Source organism: Rattus norvegicus, chromosome 15 (assembly GCF_036323735.1).
Source record: "Rattus norvegicus strain BN/NHsdMcwi chromosome 15, GRCr8, whole genome shotgun sequence".
NCBI classification, from domain to species: Eukaryota; Metazoa; Chordata; class Mammalia; order Rodentia; family Muridae; genus Rattus; species Rattus norvegicus.
The window spans coordinates 99,186,935-99,212,936 of NC_086033.1; the positions used below are offsets into that span (position 1 = coordinate 99,186,935).

Sequence of the window (26,002 nt, forward strand, 5' to 3'; positions counted from 1 at the left end):
GGGAAGGAAAACACAAAAAACCCAGAAGGGCTCCATCTGCACATGAGACATTAAATGCAGACCACATTTACAGTCTGATTATTCACGGAGTGATGGATTCCATAAATTGCCGTAGATATCAATGAAATATTTGAAAACAAAATCTGTTACCTTTACATGAAAGGTACTCTAGGGTAGAGAAATGGCCCAGTGTATCAAATACTTGTCATATAAACCTAAGGATCCAGATCCAATCCCCAGCATCTATGTAAACAAGCTAGACTTTTCCATCCACACATTTAAGTACAGCACTTGAGTGAAGGAAAAAGCCTTAATATTTACCCAATATGGATGGATGCACGTGATGAGAGTTTAATGAGACACCCTGTCTCAAAAACAAAGTAGGGTGTGTCCAAAGAAGACACCCAGTGTTTATCTCTGGCATTAGAGATAAATGCACTCTATAACACGTATAAGCACACAAAGATGGTCTAATTTTCTGCTCCGTTCCACTGCTTTTGCTCATTCTTTGATTTTATAAAAGTTAACATTTTAATATTAGAATTATGATATAGAATATACTCATTGGCTACAATGAACTTTGAAAGACAACCAGGAAGGTATTAAAATTATCCATAATTTTAAAACTTATCTCATAGCTAATTCTGCATTACATACTTGAAATTTTCTCAGAAAGTAGATACTGCAATAAATGATAATGTGCATGGTAATTATCATGATAGTCATTTCATAATCTGTATGTATATAATACATTATAATTCTTACATTTATTTCATATGCATATATGAAATATATCAGTTGTTTAGTTGATTCTGGCTAGTTGATATGTCATTTTTTCATCATTATAGCTAGAATACATAAAGTAAATTTTCAGAAACTGAATAACAAAACCATTGTAGAACTATGAAAGCTTAAATAGTAATATGTATGAATACGCATGCCATGTTTCTAAGGACATGAGAAGCAGACATATCAGGCTTTTGTTGGAATATCCTTGTATGTTACAATACTTTTGTAACCTACTATTTTGTTCCCATATACATTAAATCATGTGGAAAAAAATTAGTGCTTAGTGGTGAACATATTTTATAGTGTTAGCCATTCCTTTAAGTTAGAAAGAACAAAGCATTTATTATAATTTAACAATCAAGGAAGCATTTTAATTTTTAGAGTAATATACTAGTAGTTTACTAAAATCTCCTACAATGTATTTTAATCATATTTCCCTGGTTCAGACACCTCTCAGATCTTGCTATCCCCTACCCACAAAGATTGTGTATTCTATTTGTTTTCTTTAATACCTTTCACATTCAATTTTTACTTCTAAGAATGTATGGACTTTTCTGACTTTCCACCCCATCTTGGTGACTTACTAAGGACTAAACACTTTTTTGAAAATTCTTCTCTCATACATTATACCCTAACCATAATTTCTTCTTCCTCGACTTTTCACAGTACCCCCAACTTCTTCTCTCCCCAAGATCTATTCCTCCATTTCCCATAAGAAAAGAACGGGCCTTCTAAGGATTATCAAGTGAAAATGCATAACAAATTACAACAGAACACATATCAAGGCTGCACAAGGCAAACCAGTGGGAGACAAGGATCTTCAAAGCACATGAGTCAGAGACTGCCCTCCCCCTCCCCCCACTCTCAGGAGCCCCACAAGAATGACAAGATGCATAACCATGACATATATTCAGAAGACCTAGTTAGATCCATGTGGGCTCTGTGATTGTCACCACAGTCCCTGCGAGCCCCATGAGACCTGCTGATTTGATGATGTGGGCTATGTTCTCATGGTGTCCCTAACCCTATATGTAACTAACTCTTCTAAGCATGTATGATCTGCCAATAGCTCTTTCTCAAGGGGTCAGACTTCATGCCCACCTCTTCCCCTTCTGGGACTTGGTCTAGCTTGAACTTACACAGGTTCTTTACCTCCTGTCAGATCACTGTAAGTTTATATGTATAGCTTCCCTGCTGTGTTCAGAGGTCCAGAAGACTGTGTTTCCTTGTGTCATTCATTGGCTCTTTCTAGGCCTTCCTCTACAGTGACGCCTGAGCTTCAGAGTAGGAGATATGATATGTATACATATAAGGGTGTGTGTGTGTGTGTGTGTGTGTGTGTGTGTGTATACATATATATATATGTATTCATACATATATAATTTATAGATGAGCATTCTATAGTCTTTCATTCACTATATCATGTCCAGTTTTGGATCTTGTGTTAATTAATGTCTGCCGCAATTTGAATCTTCTTATACAATAGTTGTGAGATGCACTGACCTCTCAGTCCAATGGTACTTTGTCCATTTAGCAGAATGGTAGCAATAGGCTCTTCCATGCAGCCTACATGCTGTCTAGTGACAGGTTCATGTCCCGATCCTTTGGCAGGTACGGGTTTCATTTCGTCAAATGGGGTCCTATCAGAAAGTGATTGTCATCATGAGTTTCACACCACTCTCGTTCCACTGGGCCTGTTTTGGCAACCAGTTGTCACTGTAAATCACAGGGCTCACTTCTGAGTAAGACTAGTGATCACCCTTCTCTTCTGGTAACATGTCTACCAGGTTCTAGCACTGTGAAAGTTAGCTTGTTGGGATGAAGATTCTAGGTCAGTAAGAACTTAGTATCTCCAATTTCTGTGACTCGGGGATGTAGTCTTTTCAGCAGTGAGGTTCTACTCTGGTATTTTGAAAGGTAATCAATAGCAGTACAAATACAGGCTTGTACTATTTAGGGGTCTACAGAAGCACACTGGTCAACAACTCCAAACTGGAAACGCATTCCTGGAACTGGGCTTCCTATTAATAGTCCTCAGCACTGATGGGACATCATTGTTTTATTTGGATCAGGAAGCTTCTATACTAGGAGGCAGGTTTCCACGTGACTTTTGAAAATTCATGTTCCTTCCTCTAGCCCCACCTCTCTTTCATTTTAAATCTTCTCATCTGTTATTCCTGTTTAAGCCTGGAATTAACTAGAGGATTATTCTGCCTCCCACCCTTGAAAGGACCTTGCCATAGCATGTTGACAATTGTATGACAGCTATGGGTATTTCACACGAAATACACATCTACGAATCAAACTTAGCTGAGATGCACAACATTTGTCTTCCTGGTTAAGGTCACATAACTCAGAATGATCGTTTCAAACGCCATCCATTTACCTTCCAAGTTGATCTTTCAAATAGGTGAATGATATCACATTATGTAAATGCACCGCATTTTCAACATCCCTCCATCCCTTGATGGGCATCTAGACTGTCTAGGTGTCCTTTCTATCCAGAATGAAACGGCAAAGATCACATATGAGCAGGTAGCTGTACAGTAGGATGTGGAGTCTTTTGGGTACGTACTCAGGAGTGGTATAGGTGGATCATGTGGTAGAACTAGTTGTAGTTTTGTGGAAACACTTCCCAGCCGATTCTCACAGTGACTTAGCAGGTTGCACTCTCCCCGGCAGGGAATGGATGTGCCACTTTCCCCACATCCCTGCCAGCAGTTTTCATTATTTTATTCATCTTATCCACTCTCATTGGATTAAGATAAAACCGCAATCTTGGAGTATTTTTTTTTCTGGAGAGTTCTTTTCTCCTTAATAACTAATGGGGTTTTCTACCCCACTCCTTCTTTGTACATTCCCAAGTAAGGGACACAGAAACACTGTAATTTATTAAAAAGCTCTTGGCATGGAGCTGGGCAGGCTCTGAGCTCTACTAATCCCTCCACCTGTCAAAACTCACACAATGCCTCTCACTTGCCAATATGATGTCTCTGGGGCTGCTTTTGCTCCGTCAGTCTGTCTTCAGGGCACATGTCTGTAGGCCACATGTTCCTGGTCTGTCCCATCTAAAGCTCACCTTCTGCTCTCTCTGTCTCTTCTTCTCCTCCTCACGGCCCCTCTCAAGATGCCCCCATCCCACTCAATTCTAAGGTCCACTTTCCTTTCATTCCAGTCTTTTATTGACCAATCAGCAATCAAACTGGGATCAAGGTTTACATAAAAAATTCTGGTGCACTTGAGAATTCACTCATCTGGATCTGAACCAGATCTTGAGATTCAAAATACATAGTACCAGACAAAGCCGCAACACCTCAAAATGATTTTAATTAACATTTTTGTGATTGATAGGCATGTTGCATACTAAAAAATGTTTCTCAGACATTTGTCTTTCATCTTTTAAGTATTCATTGTTTAGCTTCATGCGACAATTTTTAATCGTGTTGCTTGGGTTTTTTTTTTTGGTGTTTATTTAATTAATTTTACATTATAGATGTTAAACCTCTCATGAATACTTTTATTTCTCTTTTTCCAGGCTGCTTTTCACTGCAGTGGTGATTTTCTTGTTCTACAGAAGACTTTTAGTTTCATGATGTCTGATGTACACTTTGTTTGTCTTAATGCCTGTACCGATGGGGTCCTGTGCCATTGCACTCAAACGCTTGCTCTAGTTTCTCCTCCATAATACTAAGTGTGTGCCTTGATTGATTTGGAATTTTGTTTTGTGCAGTTAGAGATAAGTATCAAGTTCCATGCTTCTGTATTTTAAAGATAGATACTCCAATTTCTAGTCATCTATTTATTGGGCAAATGCTTAAAATGTTAGATTTCTAAGTACCCTATTTTTAATATGAAGATGTATTTAAATATAGCATTTTAGCATGAAGGTTATTTTGATCTGTATACTATAGAAGCCAAAGATAAGGGTGTATCAATCTCTGTTTGTTTTTGAAATAAGAAGGAGAAAAATACAAAAACAAGAATATCAACAAAAGTAATAAAAGCCTTTTGAAGGACTCTTTTCTCAAGCAACATTGTTCATCATGGGGCGTGGCCATCTGCTCAAACAAATATTTTTCCTTTACTGGTGTCATCCTTTATCTTTCCTTCATGGTTCATTTTCTAATCCTCTGTTGCCATTTTGTACACCTTGATTTAAAAATGTGCTTTACCGTTTCTTAGTGCCAGCCTTAGAAATCTCCTGTGTCATATGAACTTATTTAATCCAATTATGGTTCTGCAATCATTTTATCAAATTTGTATCTTCATTCTTGTTAGTATTTTCTATGCAAAGTTAATTCTCATAGCTACCTGAAAATTCCCAGAAGGTACAGTGAACGTTTTGTCTTCTCTATATCATCATACTCTATTACTTGGCATTTTTTCAAATTTTCAGATAAGATATTCACTTATACTTTGAATACTCAGCCCTCATTTACTTGCTCATTGGGTAGTTATCTAATGTGTCCTATACACCTGGAATATTTTTAGTTATTAGAATAGTAGATAATAAATCAATGCAATCACTGCTAGTCCTGCCAAGTATTGTGCTAGAAGTAATGAAGATAGATGTGGGGTATGTGTGTGTGTGTGTGTGTGTGTGTGTGTGTGTGTGTGTTTAGCTCAAAGCCATAGAAGTATGACTACTGTAGATATGATATGAGAAAAGCTGTGTAACAGGCAATTGATTTGTGACCATAAGACTACAGGGAAATATCTGATTTCTCTGAAGCAGAGGTTTCAGCTAGAGCCTTGTGGTACATAGACTGATGGTTGGTTTGACTTTGAGTGTACTAAGCACTTCTTAAAGGGTGTTAAGAAGATGAAACCCATCATTTAGGATAAAAAATGGTTTCCTATGTAAGCTTGGTTGGAAAAGTGGAATAATATAGGTGAAGATGATTTATCCCAGTAATATATAATGATGGAAATAATGAAAGCAGATTATGACTAGATAGGGCGAGTTCTAGGGAGACCTATGATCTGTTTTGACAGACCAGGTGGATATAATTAATCCAAAAAGTGAAAGAACTGTGAAAAGTAGATTCTCCTTGCTTGCTCTGGATGGTATTCCATTAATTGAGAAGGGCAAAAGGCAAGCTGGAGTAAATGTAGACATCTACTTTTGTTCTTGTTATATAATGGCTTAGGATCAGTCCAGAGAAAGATATAAGCAAGCAGTTGCATAAAAATATTGACTCATAAGAATGACAGAGACAAAGAAAGTAGGATCACAATAATAATTTTGAAAAATAGCTTCCAGTGTTTCATCAAGTAGCTTCCAAAGTCATGCGCCTGCATTTTTTTTAAAGAGGTAGAATATAAATGATAGGAACCAAAATAATGGCTTACTAAAATATCTTATTGATCTAGGTTATATATAGTTTACATTAAAGAATTTCCCCCATATACTAAATGTCTTGGAAGCCAAGTACCTATATATGCATATTAAATTTTTTGTTTTGTTGTTACTTTTTTGTGTATATGACTTAGACATAAACAATGTGCTCTATCAACATCTTATATAAGTAAACAATTTTTGAAGAAAATTGATTACAGTAGGGATTATGGGTGTAATTTTTCTGGTATTGTTAATAATATATGGTAACCTTCCCCCAGACTCAATGGTAAATTCATATTTCAGCCCTAGGTAAATTCAAACCCGAATATGATTATGTTTAATAGGACTAAGTAACCACAATCATGATTTATAATTGTTTGTCTCTTTCAGTAAATAATTTAATATTTTATGTTACCCAGCACCAGGAATTTGAGTGCCAAAGATTATTACAGAAAAAGGGCTGAAGGTAAACAAGGATAGTGAAGGCTCGGAGCCCCCTACTTATTAATGTAGAGAGACTGGGTTCTAAACTTTAGAACAAATCTTTAGAAATAAAACATGGTAAAAAAGAAAATTTAAAGAAAAAATAATATGCTATAAACATGTTACAGCATGTATCGTTTTTATATGTTGGAGCATCATTTGGGTATATGCCTAAGAGTGGTATAGCTGGGTCCTCGGGTAGTGCAATGTCCAATTTTCTGAGGAATCTCCAGACCGATTTCCAGAATGGCTGTACTAGCTTGCAATCCCACCAACAATGGAGGAGTGTTCCTCTTTCTCCATATCCTCACCAGCATCTGCTGTGAGCTTTTGATCTTAGACATTCTCACTGATGTAAGGTGGACTCTCAGGGTTGTTTTGATTTGCATTTCCCTAATGACTAACGATATTGAACATTTCTTTAGTTGCTTCTCAGCCATTTGATATTCCACAGTTGAGAATTCTTTTATAAGCTCTGTGCCCCATTTTTAATAGGGCTATTTGATTTTCTGGAGTCTAACTTCTTGAGTTATATATATATATATATATATATATATATATATATATATATATATATATATATATATATACTAGATAATAGCCTCTATTGGATTAGTAAAGATCTTTTCCTAATCTGTTGGTTGCCAATTTGTCCTACTGACAGTGTCCTTTGCCATATAGAAGGTTTTCAATTTTATGAGGTCCCATTTGTAGATTTTTCATCTTAGAGCATGAACCACTGGTGTTAAAGAACCCAGATGCCCTTCAACAGAGGGATGGATACAGAAAATGTGGTACATCTACACAATGGATACTACTCAGCTATTAAAAACAATGACTTCATGAGATTCTTAGACAAATGGATGGAACTAGAAAATATCATCCTGAGTGAGGTAACCCAGTCACAAAAGAACACACATGGTATGCACTTACTGATAAGTGAATATTAGCCTAAAAGGTTGGAATACCCAAGCTACAATTCACAGACCTCATGAAGCTCTAGAAGAAGGAATACGAAAATGTGGATGCTTTAGTCCTTTTTAAAAGGGGGAACAAAATGCTCACAGAGAGAAAGAGTGGAGCAGAGACTGATGAAAAGGCCATCTAGAGACTGCTCCACCTGGAGACCAATCCCATATGCAGCCAGCAAACCCAGTCACTATTGCTGATGCCAAGAAGTGCTTCCTAACATCAGACTGAGCACGGGGACCCCAATGGAGGCGTTAGAGAAAGGATGGAAGGAGTTGAAGGAATTTGCAACACCACAGGAAGAACAACAGTATCAACCAACCAGATCCCATTATAGCTCTCAGGGACTAAAACCATAACCAGAGTACATATGGAGGGATCTATGGTTGCAGCTGCATATGTTGCAGAGGGGATGACATTGTCTGGCATCAATAGGAAGAGAAGCCCTTGGTCCTGTAAAGGCTTGTTTCCCCAGTGTAGAGGATTGCCAGTGTGTTGAGGTGGGAATGGGTGGGTAAGGAGAGCATCTTTATAGAAGTGGGGGAAAAGAGATGGGAGAGGAAGGAACAGGAAAGGGAAAAGCATTTGAAATGTAAATCCATAAACTATCTAATAAAAATGATAAAAAAGAGAGAAAGAATATGCATTATTTAAAGGAATACAGTACTAATGAGAAAGGCTTAGAAATTAAGGAATGGTAACTATGCTGTTTGAACTTTTGGTCTGTTTCAAACAGATTGTCTTTTAGTCTTTGAAGTAGATACAATACCAGACACATCATGACAAGGTGACAGGGTAATGATGCTAGCAGAAAAAGACAGATTGCTGTTGTACAGTGGAAATTTCCAGCTTCATTGGAAGTTTATTAGTTTCACTGATGTTTTTATGGAATCTGTCTTGTGAGAGGATTTTTTGGTGAAGCAGACATGTAAGATGGCATGCAATGTTACACTTGGGCGGACACTTGAGAAATGTGTGATGTTTGGAAAGAGAATAAATGGAATCCCTTAAACGAAGGGAGGTCTCTGTTGCATTGACGCTGTGCAATACTTCATTATTCTTCACTGGTCTTTGCTGGTCTTATCTGGTCTCATCTGGTCTTTGCTGGTCTTCACTTGTCTTTGGTAGTCTTCACTGGTCTTCTATGGCCATTGAACACTTCACTGTTCTTGCTTCTCCACTGGTCTTCCCTGGTCTTCACTCTGCAGAGAGAAATGATCCAAAGAACATCAGGTAGTATGCTGGCTGTTTCTGCTGACTTGTGTCTATTCAGTGGAGATTTCCAGTTTCTGGTAGACCATGCCACCACTACAATTTGGGTATGGTGTTTGCTATTGAACTGCACTGCTGGCATCCTGATAGCAAACAGTGTAATTGCCCCAAAGAATTACTACTAAAAAGGTCCACAACCCTCTTTTCCCATTATCCTTCTTTATCCCTCTACCTCTGATCAGTGGACTAGAAGGGAAGTTGAAGCATTTAAAAACCTCAAGTGAAGGAGACTGAGAGAAAAATCTAAGCCTAAGCTGTTGGCTGTTTGAGAGACATGTATAATGATATGGTATCTCAGAGTTGGGGCATGCAATCTTGATTCACTTATTTCTCCATTTGTTTAAATGTGTTATGTGTAATTTGTTTCTGGTTTTGGCGAGATGTTGGAGATTCATCAGGTAATAATGAACAGGAGTCAGCTGGGGGAAAGGGAAGTGACTAGGGCCCAGAACAGGCTATGTTAGTCCCATGAAAAATCTAGTGAAAACAACTTGGCCAGAGTTGAACTGGACTGTACAAGATCCTCCTGTTACTAGAGACAGCAAGTTATAAAATCCTTGGAGATCTGGAAAGAAAGGCAAAAGAGGCATATATTGTCAGGCCCCTGAATTAAATAACTTCCCTGGCAGCAAAGTCAGCCAGGTTAGAGGAGTGAAAAGGAAAGCCACTGCTCAGGAGAATGTTGTGAAAGATTACTGACCCAAGGTCTTTGGAGGGCACTGACAGTTTCTGTTAACAGTAGAAAACACTCATTATCTTAGGTGAATTCATTTCTGTTCCAGACTGCAGTCTCCAAATGTATTAAAATGTTTCAGAGGTATCATACTATTTCAAATAACAAACAACAATTACAATTTGGTGCTATTTTAGGGACTAATTACATGCAGAAATATCTATATTATATGGGTGTGAAAACACTGCTGTATACGAATGTATAATAAACAGGGGTTTTAAGAGGTCTCACTAACATCCTGATATACCCCATGAGATGTGCTTAGACAGGGGTAGTTGGACTGATAATAGCCCAAAAAGGATCCTGTCGAGACAAAAGACACCAGGTAATATTTAGGTAGCTACATAATAGTTTTCATGGTAATTAAGACACCTCAGAAAGTAGAGGCTTGACCTGATCCTAATTTCCCTCTGAGCTAACTTCAACACACCTCATTCTTTGCTAACATTCTAAAATGGGAAAGAACTAACTTAAAAGTCCATAGAACCCAGAATTGGCTTTCCAAAACTCAATGTCTGTTCCTTGAAAGCTTCTTAAATAGAATTGTCTCTAAGTCTTATGTGATATCAAATTGCAATAATTTCCCATTTTGTTTCATGTGTGGTATGAGAGTCTACTGTCAACTTCTATCAAGGACATCATGGATGTTCTGGGCATCTGCTTTCTGTAGGAACCACAATAGGAAAGCAATTAGTTCTTGATTTCATACCTTGATGTCAATATAACTGGGTTTATTCAACAAATGTTCCCTCTATCAAACCATCTAAGAACCTTTCTACTTTGTCACTTTGCTATCCCTCTAGCCTGTTGTGCTATTTTGTCTCATATATATATATATATATATATATATATATATATATATATATGTGTGTGTGTGTGTGTGTGTGTGTGTGTGTGTGTGTGTGTGAAATATTTTTTTTTCTTGTGAGAAAAAGTTTTTAATATACTCCAAGCAGTAGCTTCAAACTAGCAAGTTTCCTCCCTTGGCTTCCAGAGTGCTGGGATTGCATGTGTATGCCATAACATTTATATCTATATTTTGAAGTTTTATTACTTGTTGCATGTGCCAAGGACCAGCCTTGGCTGGGAGAGAGGTTCTGAAGAAGAGATGTTTGGGAGTGCATGAGAATGACTTAAAGTCAATTATGGGTACAAGCTGACAGCTTTGTGTTCTCCTAAGCAGCTCTCCAGAGATCTAAACAGCTCATGTCTTCCAGATAAAAATCTCAGTCTTTTATGTACATGTCAATTCAATTATTTACCATAGGTTCCATTTTGATTATATTATGAATCATCATATTATGACCTTAACCCCTTGAGTCTTAGAAAAAGACATCAAGTGTACTGTTTTGTTTTGTTTTTTAACATGGCAATGAATTCAGAGATCTGCCTGCTTTTGTAAGCACAGTCAATAAGCTAACCGGATGGAATTCAGATCTGAGATCATCATTCCCACCACTTCTAGGCCTAAACTAGCTCTGTTCCAGGCTGACTTTGAACTCGGGAATTAGCCTGCCTTTATAAGCACAAACAGTAAACTTAGCTGGGTGGGATCTTTCCTTTGATAAGTATTCCCCAAATCTCTTTATCTCCTTCCTTAATATCTTTCTGACAAGCTGACTCATAGTGCACCTGACTCTGTTCTTTTAAGTCCATAGAGGCCCTCATATGACTTATATTGCATCCTTATGTTTTGGATAGTTGAGAAATATATTTTTGAACTTGTGTTTTCAGAGTTCTTTCCCACAGCCTTAAGAGCTTTGCTGAAGGTCACAGCATTTACCATTTTACTGAGATATACCCTCACCTCCTAGACTTCTGCTGCTTCTAATTACCATGCAGTCATTAACTTTGGCAGGGAGAGCATTCCTCAGTAACTTTGGTGGGTAAAAAATTTCCCGAAAAGGTAACATAAAGTAAATTACATACAGTATTATACAAACAAGCCTATGACAAGCTACCATTAGCACTCTTAGAGAATCACACCTTATTGGTTCTGTTCCAGGGGCAGGTACTGTGTTACACTCTTCCTTCTGCAGTGGCCATGCAGGGTTTTCTTGCACATTTACAGTTGCTTTATGTTTTTAACGGTACTATTACTGTTTTAAAATATAAATTGAAATTATATATTTTGGTTTTCATTACTGTACTCTGACCAAATTTTATTTGGAAGCTTTCGTTGTGTAATGTTTGGTATATGTTTAGTCATTGTTTCTTTGCACCTTATAGTTGTAAATGAGTTGTTTGCATATGTATTATAAATAATCTATTTTTAAAAATCACTATGGCAATTTTTGCCTTTAATTCTTTTTCATTAATTCTTTATTTATTATGGGAGTGAAGTGGGGCATGTCATAGCCTAGTTATGAAGGTCAGAAGGCAGCTTGCAGGAGTAGGATCTCTCCTTCATCAGGTGGATTTAGGAAAATTATCTCAGATCATAAGGCTTTGTAGCAAATGTTTTTACCTGGCTAACCTTCTTGATGATATAATCTTTGCCTTTTAAATCCTACTAGATAAGTTACATTTGAAGATCTCACTCTTTTCTTAAAATTGAGTTTATTTTTTTATATATGATTTATTTGTTTATCCCTTTATCCCTTTTTTACTTTTTGTGTTAATTATTACAATTTATTGTTTTCTTAATGGCTTTTATGTTATATATTTTCATTGGTAACTTGGTGGTTAGCATTGTTTTAAGATACAACTGTGATTTATTATATCCAATTAAGAAAACAAATGAAACAGTAGGTCTCCTGCTTTTCAAACCCTGTAAGAAACTTTGCACTATGTAACTTTTCTTTGCTATGCCTGCAGCCTCTGTGCTTCTTTGTCATATATTTCATGTCTACATATGTTATAATCCCTGCAGGGGAAGCACAGCTTGCAATGACTAAAAAAAGCACATATTATAACTTTTTTAAGATAACTTAGGAAAGTTGCATCCTGAAAATTCATAGGAGATACTTCCCAAAATGATGAAAACAAAAATACACATTGTCCCTTTCCAGTGTGTGCATTCAGGCATATGGCGTTCTATCCCTGGCAAATCCCTCAAATGTATATAAGAAATGTACTGCCTTAGTCACCAAGACCTTTGGCAGTGTGTTCTTGTAATATAATTTCCCAAGTTTTAAAACTTTAAATGTTGTGATTGAGGGTAACTAGGGCTATACTTTTGGATGAAATATACTTGTCTACTTTTCTTCTTTTGCATTTAGATTCTTCCTTTTCCTAGGCTGTTTTCATATAGTTCAGTTGTAGTGTGACTTCATATCCCTGTTGTTGTTCTAATCTCTCTAGCAAGCTTAGACTCTGAAGTTGGACCTGTCACAGTGGTCCTGTTTCAGTGTTTTCCTAGTCATTACTCTACAAAATGGCTTTGTAGACACATACACAGTCTTACTCAGAAGATTTGGGTTCTAAGACTCAAAAAAGATGCTTTATACATTACCAACATCATTCATCACAGTGTCTTACACAGAGTGAAACCACAGAACAATCAATTGATGTATCGACATTGTGTGTATAGTATATACATGAGTAAAACTTTAGTTTTTCGACAGCACTTTTAAGCCAAAGCTAATTCACACGACTGTTTTGTCAATGGATCCCTACATAGACACAAGGTGACTGTTGCTGAATGCTTCATTAAGCAATAGGGGTTGAGTGCCATGGGCAATATATCAGGGATTAATTGTCAGTTGGTAAGGAAATTAGGTAGCAATCAAGGTTACATAAACATTACACTGTCTTAAGGATAAATGTTAGCTGGGAAGTCATAAATGAACAGATAATCAGGTGGGAAGAAATTGTGGCAAACGAATATGTTTCCTTAAACAACTTTTATAACAAACGCAATTTTAATAAGATAGCACCCTGCTTCCCAGTCAATAAAATTCCACTGAAGAGTAATGAAACCTGCAAAAGTGATTGTACCAATTCTGCAGATGCAGACAGAGCCTCTGCGGGAGGCCTGCAATGCTTCTTCCCTGCCTCTTTTCCTATTTACAAACATAATTAAAATGAAAATGAATAGTCTGCTTGGCCGGGCTGCAGCAGTGAAAGCTGAGAGGAGAATATGGTTTGCATGCTCAGGGTGACCTCTGTGACTTACTGTGTTAGGAGACCAGGCAGGGCAGACAGCATTCTCATGCTTTCAGGAATAATGTCACACAAGGTTCCTGCCAACAATCCTGAAAAAGAAGTGGTGCCTTTTGATCTTTCTTTCTTTGTTTCTTCCTTTCCTTTTCTTTTCTTCCTTTTAGAGGGTGTGGGGAAGTGTTTTTTAGTTTTAAAAAGATTGCTGATTGTTCTGTATGACAGATGATAAGTTCTCACAAGTCGTTGACTAACTGCCAGGTCCGTTTCTTGCTTGGCTATTTCTTATGTGACCAGGAACCTTCCATTTTGTTATTTTTCCTTCAATATATTTCCATTTCAAAGCTTTTAGAGGCACATGTTGATTTCACTGTTCTGTTAGCATTAGAAGGAAATGTGGAAACCTTCACCTTTCAACCCAGGAACAAACACACACTAATTTTATACTAAAACAGAGGCATCCTGTTTTCAAATGTGTATAACAAAAACATTGCTCAGAATGTTATGATCATGTACTTGAAGCTCATGGAGTGATTCAGATACACTGGAGCACATCACTATGTTTACTTGGGTTCGTCCAAAGGAAGCAGGGAAACCTCCCATCTGAATGTCTGTTTCAAAGACCCCAAGGGTTCCACACATGTACTCAAAAACCTATTTACTGCACAGGATTCTAAACAACAGGTGATCTCATCCTTCAGATAAAAGCCTATTAGAACCAGACAGAGTGGCAGGCTGTCACAGCAGACCAGACATTGAGCAAGAAAAATCACAACCCATGTTACAGTGCAGGACAGAATCTGATTGTCTGAAGATCACAGTTATCACAGGAAACTCAAAATACATTCAGCAAGCCAGAGAGAGATAGAATGTAGACCTGTGACAGTAGTTAATTCAAGAATCAGAGACAGTGTTCTAGAATACATTAGGCAGTCTGTTCTGATGAGGCTGAAAGTGTCTTTTTTTTCCTTCTTCTTTCCTTGATTGACTGCTTCACGGTCCAAACATCAACGCAAGACTTATTTTTACATTGTTGAAGTAGACAGTCACACATTACCTCATTTGAGAATGGCAGTGAGCATAGTTGACATCTTAGATTTGTCTGTATCCTTTATATAGTTAGGATAATTAGCATTCAAATTAGAAAGGTACATTCTTCATGTCATAAAACAGTAATAAGAATAGAAAAATGAAGTCAAGGCTACAGCTTTCTACACATCTTTCTACCCACTCCCCTGGCTCATTTTCTTCATTTGGAAGCTGTAATTGGAGAGTCTCATTGGCCATATGCCTCCTTGTCTCCATAAGAATGCCCACTTCTACCAGGAGGCTTTAGAAAAGGAGTTTCTAAATGGATTTCTAAGACCTTTCTCATGCAAAAAAAAGAATCTGTTAAAGAAATATTATGGAAATTAAACAGTCTCTCTCTTCTAGTGTTCTTCTTTGACGTCTTACATGTGATTTGCAGTGTTCTAGACAGGGTAGGTAAAGATAATTGCACTTGGCTTAGATTACAAAGCTGGAATCAGAAGGACAAAGGGAATTATTGACACTCTATAAAAAGAGTAGCAGTCTTATGTAAAATAATGTAATTCTTATTAGTAAATGGTGACTTTGAATGCTTCAAACGAAGCATCCTGATGGTCTTTTAATGAACATATGGTTTTTACTTTGGGAGGAATTTATGCATTCAAGGATTACTAGAAATTGAGTGTCTTTGAGTACCTATTACCTGTCATGTCCTAGAAAGAGTCCAGATGTGATAAAAGTCATGTCATTTAGTCTCTCAATGCTTTAAACATCACGTCCTGCCTCATTAATCTAGGGCTATTAACCATTATCATCAACATATAATACTATGTGATTATCACTCTGTGAGAATCATATTATCCTCCAACATGCAATCATTATGGTAAATACAGCACAGTTGTTAATGCCTTATTTTATCAGTTTGAAATTGGTGTTCATGTTGTCAAATATCAAACCTGTTATCATAGCTTTCCTTCCCTATATATCGAACTTGACAGTGTACAGCAAAAAAAAAAAGTGTGAGAATAAGCTGAAAAAGAAGAAGAAAAGCAACTTGGGTAGGAAAGGGTTTATACAGCTTATAACTTATAACCTTCCTCGTGAGCAGCCAGGGTAGGAGCCCAAGTTGGGACCTGGAGACAGAACATGAACCAGAAAGCACAGAAGAATGCTACTTACTTACTGATTTGCTCAGCTACTTCTATGTTCAGGCCAGGTATACCTGCCAAAGGAAGCCAGGTACACAGTGTGCAGGGCCATCTAATTAATACTAACTAAGGCACTTCCTCAGTTGACTGTCCCTCTTCCTAATATGCCTACATCTGTGTCAAGTTGACAAAAATCAACCAGTGTACTCAGGTTTTTTTTCCCATTCAATTTTTTAATTTCCAAGGTCCACAACTATGTGTGTGACTGTGTATGATTCTCTGTTGCAGTCTCTCTGTCTCTCTATGCATGTGTTGTGTGTGTTCTGGGTGTGTGGATGTGTGTGCATTTTCACACACACTTTGGGATGCTGGGCAATGAGGCCTTGGGGTTTATCTAATGTACACATTGGAACTTACTTTTATAAAAGTGAATTTTTTTTTGTATAGGTGAAACCTGCTTTCTTTCTTTTTGACCTGATCTCAAAGCATCTCATATCCTTGGGAGGAAATCTTCAGTGCATGTGAAACTGTCATTTACAGTTCAGGACCTCCATATTCCAGTCACCATAGGTCTTAGCTGGGATATACAAAGATGACCAGGATATCCTTAAGGATAATGTATCAAGTGGCAACTAATGCAGGGTAAAATATATAAGCAGTCAAGAATGAGAAGACAAGCAACCAAATATAATAAAAAGGGACAGGAAAATACAATTTTATAAATCCCTGAGCAATTGTATAGTCAGTGTGTGCTTTACACAGAAACCATACCAACTGCTACAACTGGAAATGGAGAATGTTTTCCTGAATTTCTCAACAGTGTGTGTCACTTGGACTACAGTGTGAAGATGTTACTCATGAATCGGTGGTTGACTCAAAGTAACAAAAGTCAAGAATGGGGAAATCCAGTGTCTTCAGAATAGAAAATTAAAACTAATATGTTTTTTGCATCTTAATGGGGGAAAACATTTCTCACATGAATTTTCACTGAAATGTTACAACACCAAATGCTTCTACTTTCTTTTCCCACTTCATGTATTCATAAAGAATCGGATGCATTACTAATGAGTGATTTGTTATAAATACATGACAAATGATATTAGACACAAATGATATTCAGAGAAACCATTCAGAGATCCCACAGAGCTTTATTGAATGTTCTAATGAACTGAGATAAAACAGAAGCACTCAAAACTTTGAGCACCTTCAATTATTTATTCTTAATTAAATTCTGAATATACTGTTTCTTTCAATCACATAAGTCCACCAAACATTCTGCCCTCAAATTCACCATCTCACCTACTCCAAAATATATGATAAAAGGCCTCAGCTTACCCAAGACCTGATGCATATTCTAGTTTTCCCCTCAGATTCCCTGAGATTGCCAGAGCAACGGAAATGAGTACTTAGCATTCTGAGGCTCAGTAGTTCCATTTTTAATTGCACCAAAGTCATCTGTTTAAAAATCTGTTTCAGATTTTTGTCTGGAATCAACTTTGGTTTCCATTTTAAGAACTGCCTTCCCTGTGTAAAAATAAGTCTAGTTTTGTGTATTCTGGAATTTCTTTCTGTCCCATTAGATGTCCAGTTTTATGAACTTGTCCATTCAGGAATTTGCTTCCTTGATTAGTTGGGAGTGTTTTCATTTGGAAGACTATCTGTCTATGAATGACTTACACAGTGTTTTACAATTTCCTTATCCAGTTTGATGACTTCCTCTTCATCTCCTCCTCCTCCTCTCCTTCTTCCTCCTCCTTTTCTCCCTCTCCTCCTCTTCTTCTTCCTCCTTCCCTCTTCCTCCTTTTCCCCCTCCCCTCCTCTTCCTCCTCCTCCTCGTTTTCTTCTTCTTCTCCTTCTTCAGCAATTGTCTGTCTATACTTGAAGTCTGAAGATGGCTGCAATAAGTCAGAAAACAACTGGGGAAAAAATAAGTACTTGCTTTGGTTCTGGTGCCAAACAGAAAGTATGCCTCCAGTTCTCACAAACCACGGGACTCACAACCTAAGATCTATATGCTTTTGTTCTCTGCCTCAAATAATGGGGTGAAACAATAACATTCTTGTGAAATTGAGTAAGTTGATTCTTATAAAGAAGTCAGTGGATGTATAAGATCTTATGAGTCAGCAGAGTGAGTAAAGAGGATTCTGATTTCAAAAAGAGCCTGTACTAAATAAAGTGAAATACCTTTGCTATCAAGCAAATCGAGATTATTTTATCTCCATCACATCTTAAATATGCTCATTTTTATATTATTACAATTGTATAGCTAGACTTATTTGAAGCTCTAAGTTGGTTCATTCTGGATAGTGCTATGCATTTTACTGTTATTAAACAAAAGGTAAGTGCTGCTCACACAGCACTGAGAACAGTAAATCACTCTTGGTTCTGATGGCAAAGAATATGTTGAGCTGTGTGCTTAAAAGTTACTTCTCTATGCATTGCTGCCGAGATTGCTCTGGGGACACACTTGCAACCCTGTGTTGTGGCACCTGAAATCCCTTGAATTCCACACAGCTCCTTATGCTGACCCACATACAAACAATGAGACTTACACTGATAACAATTGCTTCTCAATTCACCTGTACAGATTTTTGAGAATAAGTAATAGAATTTGGACTATATATAAAAAGCATATTATCATAAAATATATAGTAACTAACTAAGGAGAACTGAGGATCTTACACATTTAGGATTATTTTCACAAGATGTCAAATGCCAAATAGAAGTCTGTTTATTTCTGCCCTTGGATACTGTTTCATTATCTCCTGACATTTCTATGAAGGGTCTTGGACACTCTTCTCCTGCTCTTCTGAGGGAGATTTATATGTTATGTTCTCTTTATCATTGGATTTTATTTTTTTATTATAAGAACCTAGAATATGGTTTTCAACCTGCATAGTGTTTGTGAGATTTCATAACTCTTGAGCCTGATGCTAAAAGTGTTTGCTAAAGCTGAGAGTTTTGACAGCTCTGTCTGATGATTTGGTTTGAGTATTTGCATCTGTATTGGTCAGGTGCTGACTTTTAACTAATTAATTAACTTTTAAATTACAAAAGCAATTTCTGTTCACTCCTCTCCTCCCAATTCTTTCCTCTACCACCAAAGTCATCCCCTTCCTAGCACTCCCCCTCCCTTTCTCTTCAGAAAACAGGTGGCCTTCCATGGATATCAGCAAGCCCTAGCATATCAAGTTGCAATAAGACTAGGTACAACTTGTCCTACAGAGACTAGACAAGGCAACCCAGTAGGAAGAAAGGGTCCTGAACACAGCCAACAGAGTTAGAAACAGCCCCTTCTACTGCTCTTAGAAATCTCCCATGAGGACCAAGCTACACAAATGTTATATATGTGTGTTGGGGCCCCAGGTTTTTCTTATAAATGTTCTCTGCTTAGCGGTTCAGTCTTTGTGAGTCCCTAATGGGCTGAGGTTTTCTTGTGTGTTCTTAATTCCACTGGCTCCTTCAATCCTTCTTCCCCCTCTTTCACAGAATTCTCCAGACTCTGTCTAGTGTTTGGCTGTGGGTCTCTGCATCTGTTTCCATCCATTGCTGTGTGAAGCCTCTCTGATGACAGTTGTGTCTGCCTGTCTGGAAGTATAGCAGAATATCATTAACTGTCAGGAGTGGGGTTCCATCTCATGGCATGGACCTCAAGCTGCACCACTCACTGGTTGGCCTCTCCCTCAACTTCAGCTCCATCTTTACCCTGGCACAACTTGTAGGGAGGAAAAACCGCAGTTTGAAGGTTTTGTGGCCGGATTGGTATCCCAATTTCTGCAATGGCAGCCTTGCCTGGTTTCAGGAGGGGGCCATGGCCAGTTCAAGCTCCATAGCCACCAAGACTTAGTAGGATCTTAGGTCTTAGTAGGATCACCCTTATAGATTTATGGTAGTTCCCATTGCTCAAGATTTCCAGCTCGTTTCAGAGATGCTTCTCTGCCATTCCAGTTGTATCGCCTCCTGTTCCTGACTCAATGTCCACCCCGGTTGGGTCTCTTCCCCCACCTTCTTCACTCTTGATGTCTATTCTATTTTCTCTTCTAAGTGAGATTTTCAAGTTCCCCCTTGAGCCGTCATTGTTACTTAGCTTCTAGTGGGAGTGTACCATGGTTATCCATTACTGATAATATCCACTTATCAGGGAGTACATGCCACGTTTATCATTATGAGTCAGAGTGTTCATTTTTAGGTCCATCTATTTGTCTGCAAACTTTTGACATCATTTTTTAATAGCTGAGTAATACTCAATTGTAAAAACTTACTACATTTTTCTCTATCAATTCTTTGGTTGAAGGGCATCTAGGTTGTTTCCAGTTAGACTCCAGAAAACCAAATAACCCAATTAAAAATAGGGTACAGAGAAAGCTAAAGAAAGAATTCTCAACTGAGGAAACTTCTTGGATGGCCAGAAGCACCCAAAGAAATGTCCAACATTCTTAATCATCAGCAAATGCAAATCAAAACGACCCTGATCATCAGCAAATGCAAATCAAAACCTTCCACCAATTGGAATGGCTAAACTTACAATCCTCAGGTAGCAGCAGATGCTGGTGAAGATGTGGAGAAAGAGGAATACCCCTGCATTGCTGGTTGGTGGGATGGCAAGCTATGCAATTGCTTTGGAAATCAATCTGGCAGTTCCTCAGAAAATTGGACATAGCTTTACCTGAAGATCCACTATACCACCATAGGCTGTATACCCAGATGATGCTCCAACACATCATAAGGACATGTGTTCCACTTATAAATATAGCTTATTTATAATAGCCAGAAACTGGAAACAACCCAGATGTCCCTCAAAAAAGAATGGATACAGAAAATGTGGTGCATTTACACAATGGAATACTACTCGGCTATTGGAAATTCACCAACTTGTAGGAAAATGGATGAAACTAGAAAATTCCTTCCTGAGTAAGGTAACCCACACCCAAAAGGACATTCATTGTTTATATTCAGTGGTAAGTGGATATTAGCTCAGAAGCTCAGAATACCCATGATAAAACTTAAAGACCATTTGGAGCTTAATAAGAAGGAAGGCCAAAATGTGGATGCTTCAAACCAAGTTAGAAGGAGGAACAAAATAATCACGAGGGAGGGAGGTATTTAGGTGGAAAAGGTGGGGTGGGGTTGGTAGGACCAGGTTTGGGAATAGATAGAAGTCCAGATGGTCAGGACAATGAATAGAAGTAAGTAGCAGTCAGGGGTGGGGAACTTGGGGAACCACTAAAAAGTTCCAGACACCAGGGACGTGGGAGGCTTCCAGGACTCAAATGGAGATGATATTTGCCAAAACAGCCAAAGAGCAGGGAGATTGAACCTGAAGAGACTACCTCCAGTAGATAGACCATGGCCCACAGTGGAGGTATGGGGCCACCTGTCCACCTACAAATTTTTAACTCAGAATCGTCCCTGTCCAAAGGAAATGTAGGGACAAAAATAGAGCAGAGGCTGAAGGACAGGCCATCCAGAGACCACCCCACCATGTAATCCATCCCATCTTCAGACACCAAACCCCAGTATTATTGCTGGTGCCAAGATGTACTTGCAGACAGGAGCCTAGAATGGCTGTCCTTTGAGAGGCTCTGCCAGCATCTGAGACAGGTGTAGGTACTCACAAACTAAGCATTGGACTGAGCCCAGGGACCCAAGTGAAAGAGTTGGGGAAAAGACTGAAGGAGCTGAAGGGACTTTCAACCCCATGGGAAGAAAACAGTATTAACTGGACCCCTCAGAGTTTCCAGGAATTAAACTACCAACCACAGTGTACATGGCCCAGGCTATGGTTCCTGCCACATATGTAGCATAGGATGGCCTTATCTGGAATCAGTGGGAGGGAGGCTCTTGGTTCTCTGGAGGTTTGATGCCACAGAGAATGGGATGCTGGAGGTATGAGGTGGGAATGGTGGGTGGGTTGGGGAGCACCCTCTTTGATCAAAGGGGAGAGGGGTGGGGTGTTCATGGAGGGGAGCCTGGCAAGTGGGATAACAGATGAAATGCAAACAAATAAAATGAATATGAATTAAAAAGAAAGCTATCCTGAAAAAAGAAACCGCTACAACTCCGGTACAGTTGTATTGATCTCTGAGACCAATAACTGTATTATCTAATGTTGTGCTGAGGCTGTTTCTGTTGCCCTTGTTTTGTTTCTGTCTTCCTCTTAGTTTTTATAACTGAAGTTTTTGAGATTCATTATTAGTTGGAAAATAAAATTAAGTGCTTTGAAGCTTATGGGTGATAATGCCTTCAAATTTATGAAAATGTCACTCAGTGTTCCCTTTCTATCATGGCATGGGTGATTGAGGATGGTCTTCAGATTCCCTGTAGATTGTGGGGCATCAGGGATTGTAAACTAAGCATCAAGATGGCCTCACTTCTCACTACAACACAAACTGCAGCTTTCATCCTCTACCTACTAAAGACTGCCTTGGCTGTTCAGACTTTTAGGAATTCAGAATGGCCCCCAGATATACTCAAGTTATTGTTGGTTTGGATATTATGGTTAGTTTTTAAGTTTTAGTTTGTTGTTTTTTCCATATGACTGTATTACCATTTTCAATGCCATTTTGAGAGGAAGAGAACTATGACATAATATTGAAAATATGTATTTTATTCTACTTAAACTGTTGGGGCTGTGGAGACAGCTCAGTGGGTAAGGCCATGTTTTGCTCTTGCAGAGTTCACAGGTTCAATTATAAGCACCCACATAGTGGCTCACATCCATCTCGGAATCCAGTTACAGGGAATCCTTTGTCCTCTTTTGACCTATGTCTCCACCAGGCATGTATATCCTGTCCAGATATGTGTGCAAGCCAAACACTCATATACGTAAACTAATTAAAGAATACATCTTAAAAATGTTACTGGCTTTTGTTTACTCATACTATTTGTTCTTATTTTTTGTTTTTGTTTATATTTTGGCTCAAATATCCTGTTTTCCTGACGATCTGTGGTGGTTTTTACTTTAAAAACAGTAGCTGTAGAGTCAAATTTCTCAAAACCAAAATGAAGCATCAACTAAGTAATCAAACCAGTGAGTCCCCTTTGTATATGGCTTGATAGTACTTTAGAATACCATCATAGTCCTCTGAATCCACTTGGAACACCCTAACTGGAGTTTATACACATTTATACAGGGAATGACATTCTCACAGAAGAAAACCGTGGACTAACCACTGCCCTTCATTCTACTGAATCAACATTGAAATGCGTGAATATTTCTAAATCGCATTTTCTATACTTCAAGAACATTCTAATAATTCAAGGAGCTATATTAAATCATAAATGACCAGAACCACTGATTAGGAAAAGAAACTGCCAAGTTCTGTATCTAATTCATGATATTTCTGTGCAGCGAAAATCTGGCTAGTGGTCTGTGTGAGGCAAAGCTCAGTTCTCCAGAGCTTCTATCCTTCGCGACAAAATCGGATCTAACATTTTCAAGAATCTAATCTTTAGTAAAAACCTTTAAGGATACTAATAAGTGCCATCTGTTCCAACCTGCTGAAGTGCCTCACTCCTCAGCAGTCATTTTCCTTTCTGTTATTCCCCACAGTAAATGCTCGTCAGTGTGTGCCTCTGTGAAAGGTGAGGTATTTTAGAGATACCGAACAGAAACGATGTGTGCATATATCAGTTTTTAAGAGCTAATACAACATTTGAGTGGAGAAAACAGGTACTTGGAAAGGCTAGGAAATACTGTGAATTCATGAGATTCAGCCATTAGTCAAATTAATAGACAGGAAGTCTACAGGCCAAGAGAAAGTGAGTCTACTATGTGAAACATATTAGAATGCTTTACTGCTTCGTTCCCATTAAATTGCAATTGTCATTTGAAAGACTGTAGGAAACTCCAGTGTTTTGTTGGCATTATGCTGAGCCGCACTTCAATTGCCATTAGATGTGGATTGCTTCCTTAAGATAATAATTCACTGATGTTGAGTCCCTAACACACATGCTGTCTGAGGGCCCTGTGGATGGCCAGATTCCCTAGGAATCACATGGCTTTTTACCAAGGAAGGAGACACTTCTTCAGGTACTGGCAGGTAGCAGATGCAAGGCACTTGTGTTTTCTGACACCTACCATGGTCTGGACTTCCAAGGGCGCATAAGGTTTATAATTTCAAACTTGAGCAAGAGACAGGAAAGAACTGTTTAAGGCCAGGCCAGGTTACATTCTCTGCTAGAACGGATAGTCTTAAGGTTATTGCTGGCTTGCTCCAATACAGAGCATGATGACAGTCTCAGAGTGAGAGAGAGGCGAGGAACAAAATGGCCTTTGCCAGCCCTGAAGTGTTCACCACACCCAGTACTCATCACACAATTCTGGCTAGCATATCTTCCTTGAATACCAGAGTAGGACCTTGGCTTACCAGGTTCAGCCTCACACTTCCCAAACTAAAGGTGGCTTAAAGGAATTTGCAGGCGAGATTGTCAGTGCTATTCCGTGTTTAAGGTGCTGTCCCAGTGACTTCGTCCCTTCACTACCCCCAGCTTAGCTGTCTAGAAGCAATCTATGATGGCAGAAGTAAGTCTCATTAAAACTCATATTATGGCCCAAAATATTTTGTTTCATCTTGTAAATACTCATATGGATTGAGGCTTTGTTCAACAGAGTACACAGTGTTAAGATTTGTTTGAAGGATTACCTTCCTATCTCAGTGTGAGAGGCGTGATATTTTGCAAGATTTATATTGCGGACTAAGTATCCATCATACACATTGAGCATCCCCATCTCACAGGTATATATCCGAAAGCAGAAAATATTTGAACACCAATAAGACAGAAAATCCGCATCATCTTACATATGAGACTTCATTTCATGGATAAAATCAAATTTTAAATGGGCAAAATCACCTTCAGACTATGTGTATGTGAAACACTCATAAATTTTGTCTTTAGTCTTAGGTATACCGCTAAGACATCTTATTATATGCATGGAAATATTTTAAAAATCTGGAAGTGTCTCTGGTCTTTAAAGCTTCTAATGCCAAGCTTTTCAGATATCCTCTACCCAGCTTGGACCACTCTTCAAATATCGACACCTTCACATAAATTCTTTGCCTACTAGAAAAAACTATACTATAATACACCAGCTGATATGAACAAAGAGATTATATTAAGATTGCTTATATACCACCGAGAGATCCCATTTACACTAAATTTTTGGAGAAAATTATCATTAAATGGTAATTAGAGGCAAAGGCCTTTAAATTTGACATTGAAAAATGAATTACTATAAAATGCTTTATAAAAATTAATTTGGATTTTCTGTTATTTTAATCCTATAGTAAACCATATTTGTGAAACTACTGTATTTTAAATAATGTTTTATTTTAGTAATAAGCAAGTAGAAATAATGTTTATATTGATGTTTAGAAGCTGAATCTTTTGATATCTTATTTCTTAATAAAGGTGTTTAGCGAAAGTGTTTATGCTCAGGCTAGGTCATGAAAAGTTTGCATGGTCTACATGACGATCAAAATTTGAAATATGTATGCTGCAACCAAACAGCCTCCAAGGGCTGTGATAGATAATGGCAGGATCAAGTTAGAGAAAGTGTCAGTAAATAATTTCACCATGTGCAAATATCATATTTTATATTATCAGGTTAGGGATAGGAAATCTGGGCTTTAGATACAGTCTTATAGCGGCTTCTCTTCTGCATACAGCTGAAGTATCACTGTATGGCATTTGCCCACAACTTTTCTGTAACTACACACAATGAGTTCATACCTTGGGGCCTCTGAAGCTCCACATGCACAGGAAGATAACTGAATGATATACGATCCATTACTTTCAGCGGGTCGGGAGAGCACTGTGAATTATGAGTATAACTCCCCAAAGACTGTCTGTCTGAACACAGGAGGCAGAGAGATCCGACTCAGAGAGCACTTTATATGCATCATCACCTGCGGAAACGGGCACGTTCCTGCGCATGCTCAGTTCAACATCTTACTCCTCATTCTTTTCCTGCTCACATTGGCAAACGGAACTGACTCCTCCTGGGTAGACACTGTAGCACTGGTGCAGCTTTGAGGAGGGGAGCGCTAGCTCATCTGCAGACTGACTTGGTGATGAGGGTTCCAACAGTTGTCTTTGGCAAGCCCTCTGAGAAATTAAATGCGTAAATAAAATAAA

At 38.2% G+C, this 26,002-nt stretch overlaps 1 protein-coding gene and 1 long non-coding RNA gene across 5 annotated transcripts in view; one reads left to right on the top strand and one right to left on the bottom strand.

Annotated features, from left to right (window-relative positions):
• Gpc5 (glypican 5) overlaps positions 1-26,002 on the top strand; it is a 1,436,787-nt gene that overhangs the window by 572,436 nt on the left and 838,349 nt on the right. The gene's annotated exons all lie outside the window — the stretch shown is intronic.
• LOC134482015 (uncharacterized) lies at positions 8,414-25,782 on the bottom strand. The gene is made up of 2 exons (XR_010058037.1): positions 25,598-25,782; positions 8,414-8,784 (listed from the first exon to the last, which is right to left on the bottom strand). It is a non-coding gene; the product is annotated as an uncharacterized LOC134482015 (long non-coding RNA).